Raw genomic sequence first — 13,262 nt, 5'->3', positions numbered from 1 at the left:
CATCCCAGATTCTTGTAATATTTAGTGAAGGCAAGCCTGTCCAATCTTTCCTCCTGCCTGAGACACATTCACAAGCTTCCTCAGATAAGGAGACCAAATCTGTACGCAGAATTGGAGATGGGGTCTCACAAATGGCCTGTACAACTGAGGCATAACTGCCTTATTTTTATGTTCAATTTATGTTGTAAGAAAGGATGCCATTCCATAAGCCTTCTTATAACCACTTATTGTACTTGTATTGTAACTAACAAGCTAGAACTCCTGGATCAGTTGCACCTCTGAATTCTGCAGTCTCTCCTCACATAAGTAATACGCTGCTTTATTACACTTGCCGTCAAAATGAACAATTCCAAATTTTTCCACATTGCACTCCATCTTCTAGATTTTTGCTCACTAAATGAAAGTATCAATCTGCATCCCTGTTATGCCATATTTCCACCTTTCTTTCTTCAAGTAACAATTTTTCATAAACATAGTAAAACTTAATGATTGAGTAATCATGACTAACAATGTAGTCAGATGTAAATGTAGTCACTATACCTTTCATCCTCTCGTTAGTATAAGTTGTAAATATTTGAGGGTCCAGCACAGACCTCTGTAGGACCACATTTGTCACATCCTGTCAATCTGAATAGACCCACTTAGGTATACTCTCCAGCTCTTTACTTTGCGCAGTATTTTTTCATGCAGCACCTTGGCATATTTCTTTTGGAAGTTTAAGTGTAGTGTATCAATGGGTTCCCTTTATCCACAGTGTATATTGCTCCTTCAAAGAATTCTGTATAAATTTCCCTTTTGAAAAGCTTTGCTGACTCTTTCCCATTACTTTGTGTTTTTCCAAGCATCCAGTTATAACTTAACTAATGATCAATTCTAACACCTTCTCTACGATGTCAAGCTAACAAGCATTTAGTTTCAGTTTTCTGTCTCCTTCTCTTCTTGCATATTGTGTTTATGTTTGTCAACCTTTCAAGAATTTAGAGAATTTCAGAAAATTAATGTCAATGTATGTGCTACCTCATTAGCCATTTCTTTTAAAACCCTTGGATGAAGTCATTTAGGACCCAGAGACTTATCATCCCTCAGGTCCATCAGTTTGCTCAATATCACTTCTGAAATTAATTTCACTAAATTCCTCTCTTCCTTACTTTACAGATATCATTTACAGATATTAGTGGGATCTGTTTTGTATCCTTTAAAGTGAAGATAGAGCAAAATATTTATCATTATATCCATCATTACTTCATTATTTATACCAACTCCCCATTCTCACCCTTTAAAGGACTAATTCTCACATTATTATTCCTTCTTTTTAGCTGCCTATAGATGCTCTTGCTATGTGATGTTACATTTCTAGCTAAATTCCTCTCATGCTCTAATTTATTTGTCCTGATTGACCTTTTAGTCATTTTGTGACATTCTTTATATTCTTCATATTCTGACCAGTCATCTGACCTACCATTCACCTTTATGCAATTATATGCATTTCCCTTAAGTTTGATGCTTTCCTTAACTTCTTTAGTTAACCATGAACAGTGGATCCTCCTTTTCAATTTTTTCCTTATTGTATAGGAAGAACATGTCTATTTTGAGCATTCTGAAATATCCCTTTAAATGTCTGCCAATACTTCTCTATGAATCTATCTCATAGACTAATATCCCCGTTCACTTCAGTTAGCTCAGCTGAACCATGTAGTTGCCTTTTTGTAATTTTAAAGTACTGGTCTTGTCCCTTTCAAACTCGACATAAAACTGAATCATATTGTGGTTGCTGCTACCTTGAGGTGTCTATACTCTAAGGTTATTAATTAATTTCATCATATTACATAATGTCAAATCTAACATAACCTGTCAATACAATCTGGTTGTTGTTTTAAGAAACAATTGTGAAAACACTCCTTGAGCTCTTCATCATTGTGATTATTGCAATGTGATTTTTCAAGGTTATTTGTAGATTAAAATCACCCGTGATTACTGTTGACCCTTTATTGCAAGATCCCAACATTTCTTCTTGTATATTTCTTCCTACACCTTATCCACTATAGTGAGCTAACTTTAAGGAATTAAGAAGCTAAGATAGCAGAGATAACAAGGTGTAGAGCTGGACGAACACAGCAGGCCAAGCAGCATCATAGGAGCAGGAAGGCTGACGTTTCGGGCGTAGACCCTTCATCAGAAAGTATCTCTAATACTATTGTTTAGCAGAGTTTGGCTTCACATAGTGGAATACTTTTGGCTGTGTAAAAAGTTAATATTTCCTGTCATTTTTACTTTTTGTAACAACACCAACTTATACTTCTAAAGTGTCTTCTAAAGAATATCCCTGGGTATTTCATTAGAGGATTAAAGAAAGTAGGAACCAAGGCCTTTTATGAAGCCTGATGTCCAGAAACTCAGTCAAAGGGGTTTTAGGAAGTGTTGTAAGAGAGGAAAATGAGTTAGGGAAGTGGAGGGCAATGGGGAGGGTGTTTTGGAGTTAGTTGCCCAGCCCACTCAAGACATGGTAACCAATGCTAGAGCAATTCAAATTGGGAATGCACAGGAGAATAAGGTCATAGAGGGATTTGAACACGAAGATAAGAATTTCAAAACCAAGTTGCTATGTGATTAGGAGCCATTGGAAGTCAGTAAGCACACGGGAATAGTGGAGTGGAACTTTCAACAAGTGAAGACATGAACTGCAGACTGCTGATTGATTTCAAGTTTACAGAGGATAGAATGTGGGAGATCAGCTAAGAGTGCATTGGAATGGTCAAGTCTATTTGATATTGGATCAGATGTGACACCAAGGTTGTGTATAAACTGGTTTAATTTGAAACTATGGCCAAGGAAAGGGATAAAGTTGATAGCCAGGAAACAGTTATTGGACCAAAGACCAAAAGGAATAGGCTCAGTCATCTCAATACTTAGTCAGAGGAAATTTCTGATCATCCATTACTGGATGTTGAATAAGCAGTTTAATATTTTAACAACAATAGAGGTTTCAAGAGAGCTGTATGTGCCATTGGATGATGTCACCTGAGGGCATAACGATGAGAAATAGGAGGGGGCTAAGATATCTTCAAGGGATGTGAAAGTAAAAGCGCAAGACAAGAAATGAAAGCATTCCAAGTGATTGGTTACGACTAGATAGATAAGAATGTGACCAGATGAATGCAATCCCACCAGACTCGACAATAATGGAGAGGTTTTGGAGGAGGTTAGTGTGGCCAATCATGTCATCAGCTGCAGACATGTCAAGAAAGAATAGTTTTCCTTTGTCACAGTCGCATAGAATTTCACTTGTGACTCTGATCAGAGCCATTTCATAACTGTGGGTGGAGATGGGGGTGCTGATTAGAGAGATTCCAACATAGGACATTGATTGTTATTCAATAAATTGTAAATGCATTTACTTTATCATGCTTTATTATTTTACAAAATAACTCTGAAGTGGAAGAAAGCGATCCTTGGTTGTGAGGGACCAAGGACAGTAAAGAAGATTATTTTAAATAACTGTTAGAAATGGCCTTTCATTCACCTGCCTAAATTGGAGGTTTAATTTAATTCACGTAACCCTCCCTTTTTAGCTTGTCTTCTGTACTCTTTCACAGTCTCAGATCTTTACTGCTCTTAGTATATTTTTGCTGGTTTTACAGCAGGTCTTTTTAATAAACTCTTTAGGTGTAAGGTCACCATCAGGAGTCCAAACATTTGATCTGAAATTTATAGTAACATCTCATTTCTCCAGAGGGACTGCTCTCTCCATGACTTCCTTGTCCGCTCCACACTCCCCTCCAGCCCCACCACCCCCGGCACTTTTCCCTGTAACTGCAGGAAGTGCTACACCTGCCCCCATACCTCCCCCCTCACCCCCATCCCAGGCCCCAAGAAAACCTTCCACATCAAACAGATGTTCACCTGCACATCTGCTAATGTGGTATACTGTATCCGCTATTCCCGTTGTGGCCTCCTCTACATCGGGGATACCAAGCGGAGGCTTGGAGACCGCTTTGTGGAACACCTACGCTCGGTTCATGACAAATGACTGCACCCTGCAGTCGTGAACCACTTCAACTCCCCCTCCCACTCCTCAGACGACATGTTCATCCTGGGCCTCCTGCAGTGCCACAACGATGCCACCCGAAGGTTGCAGGAACAGCACCTCATATTTCACTTGGGAACCCTGCAGCCCAATGGTATCAACGTGGACTTCACCAGCTTCAAAATCTCCCTGCCCCCGACTGCATCCCAAAACCAGCCCATCTCGTCCCCGCCTCCCTAACCTGTCTGTCCTTTCTCCCACCTATCCGCTCCTCCCACCTCAACCCCAACCCCACCTCCTACCTACCAGCCTCATCCAAGCCTCCTTGACCTGTCTGTCTCCTCTCCACCTATCTGCTCCTTTATCCATCTTCCATCTGCCTCCCCCTCTCTCTCTATTTATTTCAGAATCCCGTTCCTCTCCCCCATTTCTGAAGAAGGGTCCAGACCCGAAACGTTAGCTTTACTGCTCCTCTGATGCTGCTTGGCCGGCTGTGTTCATCCAGCTCTACACTTTGTTATCTCATTTCTTGGTGTTATTTTTTATCTGTTTCAGTCTTGAACTAAGTTGAACTTAATTAGCTTCATTGTCTTGTTATTTTGAATACCATATCTCTCTGATGAGAACAGACATCAAACCAGCTTTCAAGCTTCTGCTATTCAATTTATTCTTAATAGGTTTGCAAAAACGATGTAAACAATTCCACTATACTCTGTTACATACTGTACCTGAATTCTGCAGCTTCCTCCTATACTGGCACAGCTGACATCAGACTTCGTATGATATTAAGCAATTCCAATGTTCAGCCAGAATCTACTCATCATTATCCATGTTGAAACAGCTTAGCTACCATGATGTTGACTGATACTTCCTGTCATCAGCTTGTGCTGACTCAGAGCTCTTTCTGCTTCCCCTCCCTGTCATGTGCTTATTACTCTCCTGAAGACAATAACTTGCTGGGTTGCGATTCTACAAACACCACCCTCTGGTCCCTCAAAAAATGGGGCTATTATCTTCATGCAAGCCTAGTCAGTAGGCTATGTGACTACGGGAAGTGAGGAGACTTATAGCTCAATTCTATTCTCACCAACACTCACAGAAATGGACTTTTTAAAACTTTTTAACCCCTCCCAAAACAAGAGGTGTTGACACCAAAAGTAGTGAGATCAACTAACTCTGCAGAGACCTTGGACCGAACCAAAATTCTGTACCAGGTTTTAATGTTTAGATATTCACCAGGTAAAGTTGATGAATCATTGTGGCAACTTGTCACAAACATATGACTTTGTAGACATTGCACGGGATTTTAGGTTAGCAATGAAACAATGATTTATTCATTTCAAAAATACATTTTATTCATAAAATATATCTTTATACATGTATATCACATATATGTATGTATATATTATATATATATACACATACATTGTCACAAACACATTTCAGTTCTTTACAGTGGCATATCAAGAAAACAAACAAACATTAGAGTTTGACTCTATCCAAGTAAACCAAAGGCATCTCATACCTGAACCAGACTATATTTACGTACATTTGAGGCACGTGAAGAGTTCAATAACTGAACAGACCCCCATTTAACTTCAGCAGAAGGAACACAGACAGTGGTCATTCCCCACTGCTCCTTGGCAACAGCTGCCCCAAGCTTTAGTGCATCTCTAAGCATGTAGTCCTGGACCTTGGAATATGCCAGTCTGTAGCATATGGTTGAGGTCAACCCTTTGCACTGGTGGACCAACAAATTTCGAGCAGACTAAAGAGCATCTTTCACCGAGTTGATGGTCCTCCAGGTGCAGTCGATGTTTGTGTTGGAGTGCATCTCAGGGAACAGACCATAGAACACAGAGTCCCGCATCGTGGAGCTGCTTGGGATGAACCTCAACAAAAACTATTGCCAGACTCGAGACTTCCTTTGCAAAGGCACATTCCAGAAGGAGATGTGTGACAGTCTCAAATCCCTCCACAGCCACTTCGAGGGCAGCGTGCGGTGATGCAGACAGACCAGGGATACAAGAAGGATCTCACAGGCAGTGCCCTTCTCACCACCAGCCAAGCAATGTCTTGGTGCTTGTTGGAAAGTTCTGGTGATGAGGCATTCTGCCAAATGACTTTGATAGTCTGCTCAGAGAACAACCCGACAGGATTCATCCTCTCCTTTTCCCATAGGGTCTTGAGGATGATACATGCTGACCACTGCCTGATGGACTTGTGGTCCAAGGTGCTTTTCTTTGCAAATTTCTCCACGAAGGACAGGTGATACGGTGCGGTCCAACTACTTGGAATGTTCCACTACAATGAGACCAATCTCATCCTTCACAACACCAGGGACAGATAGAATCTCAGTACCTAATGATACTTGGCATTTGCTTAATGAGGGACTATGCACAGCTTGATGCAGTTGCACACAAAGGTGGCCATCAGGATGAGTGTGACATCGGGTATGTTCTCCCCCCTCTTGTCCAGAGTTTAGTACATGGTGTCCCTGCAGACCCGGTCCATCTTAGACCTCCAGATGAAGTGGAAGATGACTTGGATGACTGCAACAGTGCAGATTCGGGAAATGGGCCAGACCAGCACCAAGTACGACAGAGAGAGAGCCTCACACCTGATGACTGGGTTGTTACCTGCAATGGAGAGGGAATGGTGCTACCAAAAGATCACTTTCTGCCTCACCTTGGTGATGCTGTCCTCCGAACATTTTGTGCATGTCCTGGCCCCTCCGAACCATATTCCCAGCACCTTCAGGTAATTTGTCCTGACAATGAAGGGGATAAAGGATCTGTCAGTACAGTTCCCAAAGAACATGGCCTTGCTCTTGCCTCGATTTACCTTGGCCCCCAAGGTCAGTTTGGACTCATTGCAGATGCTCATGTGTCTGCGCACTGACAGCGAATCCAAGCAGAAAACAATGAGGTCATCCATGTACAGAGATGCTTTGACCTGCAGGCCTCTGCTGACTAGAATAGTCACCCCTCTCAGGCTCACATCCTTCCTGATGGCCTCAGTAAACAAGGCAGGAGAGAGTGGGTAGCTCTGCCTGACTCCAGATTTGATCAGGAAGCTTTCTGATTCCTACCCATTGTTTGAGACTGCACTAATGATGTTGGTGTAGACCATTCAGATCCAATCATGAACTGCCTCCTCAAAGCCCATTTTGGAGAGTGTGTAGATGTGTGATATCCTGTTAGTGGCCTTCACCGATCCCAGACCAGACCTGACCCAGTTAGTGAAGACCTTAGACAGGATTTTGAAGTCAGCATTCAACAGTGAAACTGGTCACCAATTTCTAATTTCCTTCCTCTTCCCCTTCTGCTTGTAGATGTGGGTGATGATATCTGACGAAGCATACTGTCATACACCTGCAGTGGATCCTGGCCAACTCCCATAGAGCTTAAACAACTCAGACCATAAGCCGCTGCTTCCGGGAGTTTTATTCTTTTCTAAGGACTTGAGGGCCTTCATCAGCTTATCCAGAGATAATGGCTGGTCCAGCCTCTCCCACATGCAGTCCTCTAAGACCTCTAGCTGTGTTATTCTAGCTGTGTATGTTGTTTTCCCTTTTATAAAGTGCAGTTGCCAACAAGCTATTAAAAATATGAACCATCCCCAACTACGAGCCGTGTCTGTGTAAGCCTCGCCAACATCTAAAGACACGACTGGTACATTTGGGTTACCATCAGAACTGAATGATTCTCTTCGAAGGGTCTCAGTAGAATCAAAAGGGGGGACTGTGAAATATTGTATTATGATTTTCTTTACTAACGCACTCACAAACGCTCTATGTTTACTATACTGTGTTTCCATTCATTCATTTATAAAACTGCAATTCCAGCATTCATAAACTGCCTTTTTTAGTACATTTTACTTTTACAAGATAGACTAAACTAAACATCCTCTCTTAGGCTGCCAAATCATTATTGTTTTTTCACACCTTTCAAATCTTATCCGCCCCATGCTGCAAGCAGTGTTTAGACCAGCATCTATCAAAGGCTACCCTTGAATAAACGTTAATACTGTAACCTACTCAGAATAATGCCATCCCCCATCATCATGTCTTCATAACTCACTCAAAACTATAGAAAGATTATAATATTAATTAGCCCTTAGTAACCATCTCTGCGGACCTGAATAGGTTGCAGGACATCAGACAGTTTCCTCTACAAACATGTCCCTACAGTCTGCTGCTTGTTATCTCTTTGAAATTTCCTTCTACACTACCTATTTCTATATCACTGTACTACCTTTTTCTAACTTTTATTTAGGACCACCATCTTGTTCTAACATATGGATTTATACTTTTAAAATACAATCAAATAGGGCCACTGTCCCCTTTAAGAAACTTACTATCAAAACAGCGCTTCTGTGAAACTGCATGTATAAATGTGTAAGAACTGTTAAAACCGGTAACAGTAAATGCAATCTCACAACCCAGCTGCAGGAGATGAGTTTAATATCCTCTATACTTTTATTTAGTACATGTATAATTTCTCATTTATTTAGGTCATATATGTCGAGTATTTTTACTAACATTACCAACATTAAAGACAAAAGGACTAACACGTCTTAATTATGCAAACTAAGACCAGACAGACATTCTAATCCCATCAGGAGTAACATTTAGCAAGTGCTTAGACCATTTTCTGCTTCCCCAGGACAGATGTCACACAAACTTGTGTTCAATAGATACAACTATGTGACACTATATTGCTAAAATTTTAATGTATGTAAAAATAGTGTATAAAAAAGGCTATTGTAAAACTGTACTTTGGATTCCATCACCACCTTGGACTTTGCCACTGCGGATGTTCAATAAAGAGGCTATTTTCACCACTCACCAATCTCAGTCATCATTGAACGCGATCCTACAGTGGTATAAAAAGGATTTGCTGATCCTCAGTATGTCAGACTGATATGATATTAGTAAGCCATCTTCTTCCTTCACGCTGCTGAGCACAGAGCTCTCCTTGTGCACCTTCTGGAAGAAGAAATCCAAGCACGTCTCATCCTCTCCACACTGTGGACTCTGGACCGAGGGATTATCTTGGAGGCAAAGAGTGAGGCTTACTGGCTCTTCACCTCCGGGAGAGCCTCCGTGACATCAACTCCCATCATCTGCAGCAGCAGTAGGTTCTGCATGGTTTTCTGGAGTTTGTACAGTTTTCCCCACCTCTCTCTCGCCTTCTGAACACCTTTGAGGATAAAGAATCTCCTGATGTCCACTTGACTGTCTCCCACCATTCCGCTGGAGACTCAAAGAGGGGCTTTATGGTTCTCCAACCTGTGAAATCCCTATTGAGCTCCTCAATGTTTTCTGTGGTTAGCAGTTTCACTTTCAGCTTCCACATACCCTTGTTGGTCCACTAGTTGTCCTGTAGGTGGCAGTCAGCCAGCAGGAGGCAGTAGTCAGAGAAGAACACCGGCTTAACACTGGTGGATCTGACTGAGAGTGTGCGGGATGCAAACAGAAAGAGTATCCTTGAGCGAATAGACCTGTCTGGCAGCAACTGGATGTACCTACACTGACCTCTGTCTGCAAAAATGCTGAAGATGTCATGCAGGTTGGTGACTTTAACTGTTTCCATCAGGAATCTGGACGTGGCGTCAGCCCTTCCAGATTGTCTATCCGCATCGATGATGCCCCGTGCCCTGACCTCCCGCAGGTTTGGCACACTCTCGGTTACTCCACACTTGAACAGCAGGTGGAGGATGCTCCCACTGGTGTCTGCCTTTAGGGTCACTTTGACCTGCCGCTGGCTGATCCAGCTTCCAAAGGGGTCCACTACATCGCTGCTGCCTCCTTCAAGCTGTACATACCTTGCTAGGAAGGTCAGGACATCTGCTGCCAGGATGTGGGGGTGGTACATATGGTTTGTAACAATCTGGCTCCTCTGAGCAATGAAACGATGACATTTGCTGCCAATGTTCTCATCAGCTTACTAATTCTAATTGTTTGCAGTACAGGGTTTTTGCATACCTCAACTGCACACACTATCATTTGTGTGGAGCTGACAGAAAAAAAAATCACAATAAATGGAAAGTTAGAAATAATAGAGAAAAATATATTCTGGGTCTCACCACATTACTTGAAAAGTTGATCCCTTGTGATTGTGTGAGACCCCACATGATTGCCCCAGGTACAGTGGAGGGGGTACAATGATTGGATGAGGTTGGAGGGGATTTGGGGAAAGTTTCTACAAGATTGTTTCTCTCAGCTGAAGAAGAATTGCCCTTTAAAAAGCAAACGAGAAATCCATCCATTGAGCAATGTGGATGGAGGACAAGCGACAGAGGACAGTGGTCAGAGGAATGCTGCCCCTTTCTGACGATCAGTTGCAGCAGAAGAAGTCAAAGAGGTTCCCTCCTGTCAAGATCAGGCTTGAAATATCTGAATGGGAGTGATGGAGCGAATGAATGCAATTTCCAATGTCCTTGTTTCTAAGACCAGAAGAAAACGCCTCAGGCCTTAGGAGGATTACCAAAGCAAAACTGTACAGAATTTGCCTGCCTTTATGAGCGCAGGATGCATGTCACATGAGATTGTTTTCAAACTGAATGCGCTGAGTTTAGCTGTTGGGATGGGCCAGCTAAAAAAAATTGTTTATTTTTGGATTACCACCAACTACATGAGAGCCATGATTTTTGAAGTGGTAGCACTAACACAACAATGCAGCAACATAAAATATCTAAACTCAATATACACGGTGGACTCTGCTGGAAGTTATGGAGTATTGCATGCCTGGTAATGTGCTTACAGTTGGGAGGAACTCGGGAAGAAGGCAGAAGACCGAGAAAATCTCTTCTAACAGAACTAAATAGGTCTTCTATTGCATTTAAAAAAACTGCAACACTTTTCCTAAATGTAATTATAAAGAATAGGCTGACTTTTGTTCATATCTTAAAGAGGCCCAGCACACAAGAGAGCTTTGTTTAGTCAGATCAATACAGTCAAAAATATGGGAAAAATAAAATGATTGCAACATCTTTTAAGCCATTTAATAATGTCTTGATTTACTTAATGGGGAAAGAATTTTGCCAGTGTTATATTTCCACAAGTGTATTTGAGGTATGTGAGTGTAAGAGGCACTTTGGTTATGGATTTAATAGTCAGAACAAACAGAAATGATCAAATTACAAGCCAAGTTTCCCAAGAGGGCATTGGTGCCTCACAGCACCAGGGACCAAGGTTTGATTTTAGCCTTTTGCGACTGTTTGCATGGAGTTTGCACGAAGTCCCCCAGTTTGCATGTGTTTCCTCTGGGTGCTCCAGTTTCCTCCCACCGGCCAAAGATGTGCAGATTAGGTGGATTGGCCATGCTCAACTGCCTGTAGTGTTCAGGGATGTGCAGGCTAGGAGGATCAACTGTGGTAAATGTGGGGTTACAGGGATAGGGCAGGATGCTCTTCAGAGGGTTGGTGCAGACTCATTGGGCTTCTATCTGCACTGTAGGAATTTTATGATTCTAACAGAAAATCTAAGGTCTGAGCCCCTATTTGTCAGGTGAGCTCGCTGAGGCTCTTGTAGGATGTACATCTGACCTTTGCACCACTGGGCTAAGTGGTGGTGGGGGAGGTGGGGAATCAGGTAGCAATCTTACTGATCAATTCTAATGAAAGATCATCTGCCTGAAACATTAATTCTTATCCTCTCTCCACAACTACTGCCTGACAAGCCTAGTGTTTCCAATATTTACTGTTTTCAACACAGGCTTTTAGAATCTTAAATTTTGTCTTTGTGCCTCAGAGATTTCACTCCAGACTTCTATTCAATGATCGCATCTGGAACTTTATTTCTTTCAGAAAATATGGGTGTTAGTCTAGGATCATAAAATCCCTTCAGTGCAGAAGGACACCATTTAACCCATCAAATCCACACACGAACCCTCCGAAGAGGATCCCACCCAGACCCAGACCCTACTCCATTCCTGTAACCCTGCACTTATCATGGCTCATCTACCTAACCTGCATATCCCTGGACACTACAGGGCAAATTAGCATGGCCAAAATTGGGAGGAAACCAGAGCACCCAGAGAAAACCCACACAGACACAGGGAGAACGAACAAACCCCGCACAGACAGTCACCCAAGGGTGGGATCAAACCTGCTGCTATGAGGCAGCAATGCTAACCATTGAGCCACCATAGACAGCAGTATTTAGGCCAGCATTTATTGCTCATCCCTAACTGCTCAGAGCAGTTAAGAGTCAATGACATTGCTATGAAGGTGGAGTCACATGTAGGCCAGAGCAGTTAAAGGTGGCAGATTTCCTTCCCTAAAGGATAATTAGCGAACCAGACGGGTTTTTACAACAATTAACAATGGTTACATATTTGTCATTAGACTAACTTATAATTCAATAATTTTATTGAATTCAAATGTCACCTTCTGCCATGGTGGGATTAAAACGCATGCTCCCTCCACATAATACGCATTGTCCTCTGGTTCTGGATTACTAATCCAGTAACATTAACACGATGGCACCTCCAGCAGATTCATGGACTGAAATTTTATGGTTCCCGTCCCCATCTAGTAAGTTGGGATGGCCTGCCCCGCAGTAAAATGGGAGCAGCTTTAATTGCTTCAAGGTGAGACTTCCACCTTTCTGTAGAAGACCTGCCTCAGAGATAGATCGTGGTAGACCAGCATTGTTGTAGTCCCGGCAGCAAAGGACAGAGAGGTTAGTCTGACTGCAGGTAGTCCCACCACATTGAGGAGACCAGGTAAGTCCAGAACCAAGAGTCTCAGTAAAGAAGGTGATGGCTCATTGGAATCCCTAGTTCCCTGTTACAGACAGTTTGCTGTTGTTGTTTCCAGTGCCTATGTCAATGACAGTTGACCTATCTGGTTTCAATCCTTTCTTTAGACTTTGTTTTTTTTTTATACAATGGAGTCTTGCTAGGCCAGTTAAGAGGGCAGTTAAAAGTTAACCTCATTGCTGTGGGTCTGAAGGCACATGAAAGCCAGACCAAGTAGGATGGCAGATTTCCATCCCAGAAACTGCATGCATGAACCAGATTGTGTTTTACAACAATTGACAATGGCTTCATCAAGCTAATTTCGAACTTGGGATTTTTTATTAAATTCAAATTTTGCCATTGGCTGTGATGGGGTTCAAACACATGTCTTCAAAGAATTAGTCAGAGGTTCTGGATTACATTTTACTGGTAAACAACTTTTATTCAATAACAGAGACAACAAGGTGCAGGGCTGGATGAACACAGCAGGC

At 42.2% G+C, this 13,262-nt stretch overlaps 1 protein-coding gene across 2 annotated transcripts in view; it reads right to left on the bottom strand.

Moving 5' to 3' along the window:
• Window positions 1–13,262, bottom strand: part of LOC109927261 (fructose-1,6-bisphosphatase isozyme 2-like) — a 51,219-nt gene that overhangs the window by 21,338 nt on the left and 16,619 nt on the right. The window lies entirely within an intron of this gene.

This window comes from Rhincodon typus, chromosome 3 (assembly GCF_021869965.1).
Source record: "Rhincodon typus isolate 14 chromosome 3, sRhiTyp1.1, whole genome shotgun sequence".
Lineage (NCBI taxonomy): Eukaryota > Metazoa > Chordata > Chondrichthyes > Orectolobiformes > Rhincodontidae > Rhincodon > Rhincodon typus.
The sequence above is the reverse complement of the archived record's forward strand: the minus strand, read 5'-3'. Positions and strand labels throughout refer to the sequence as shown.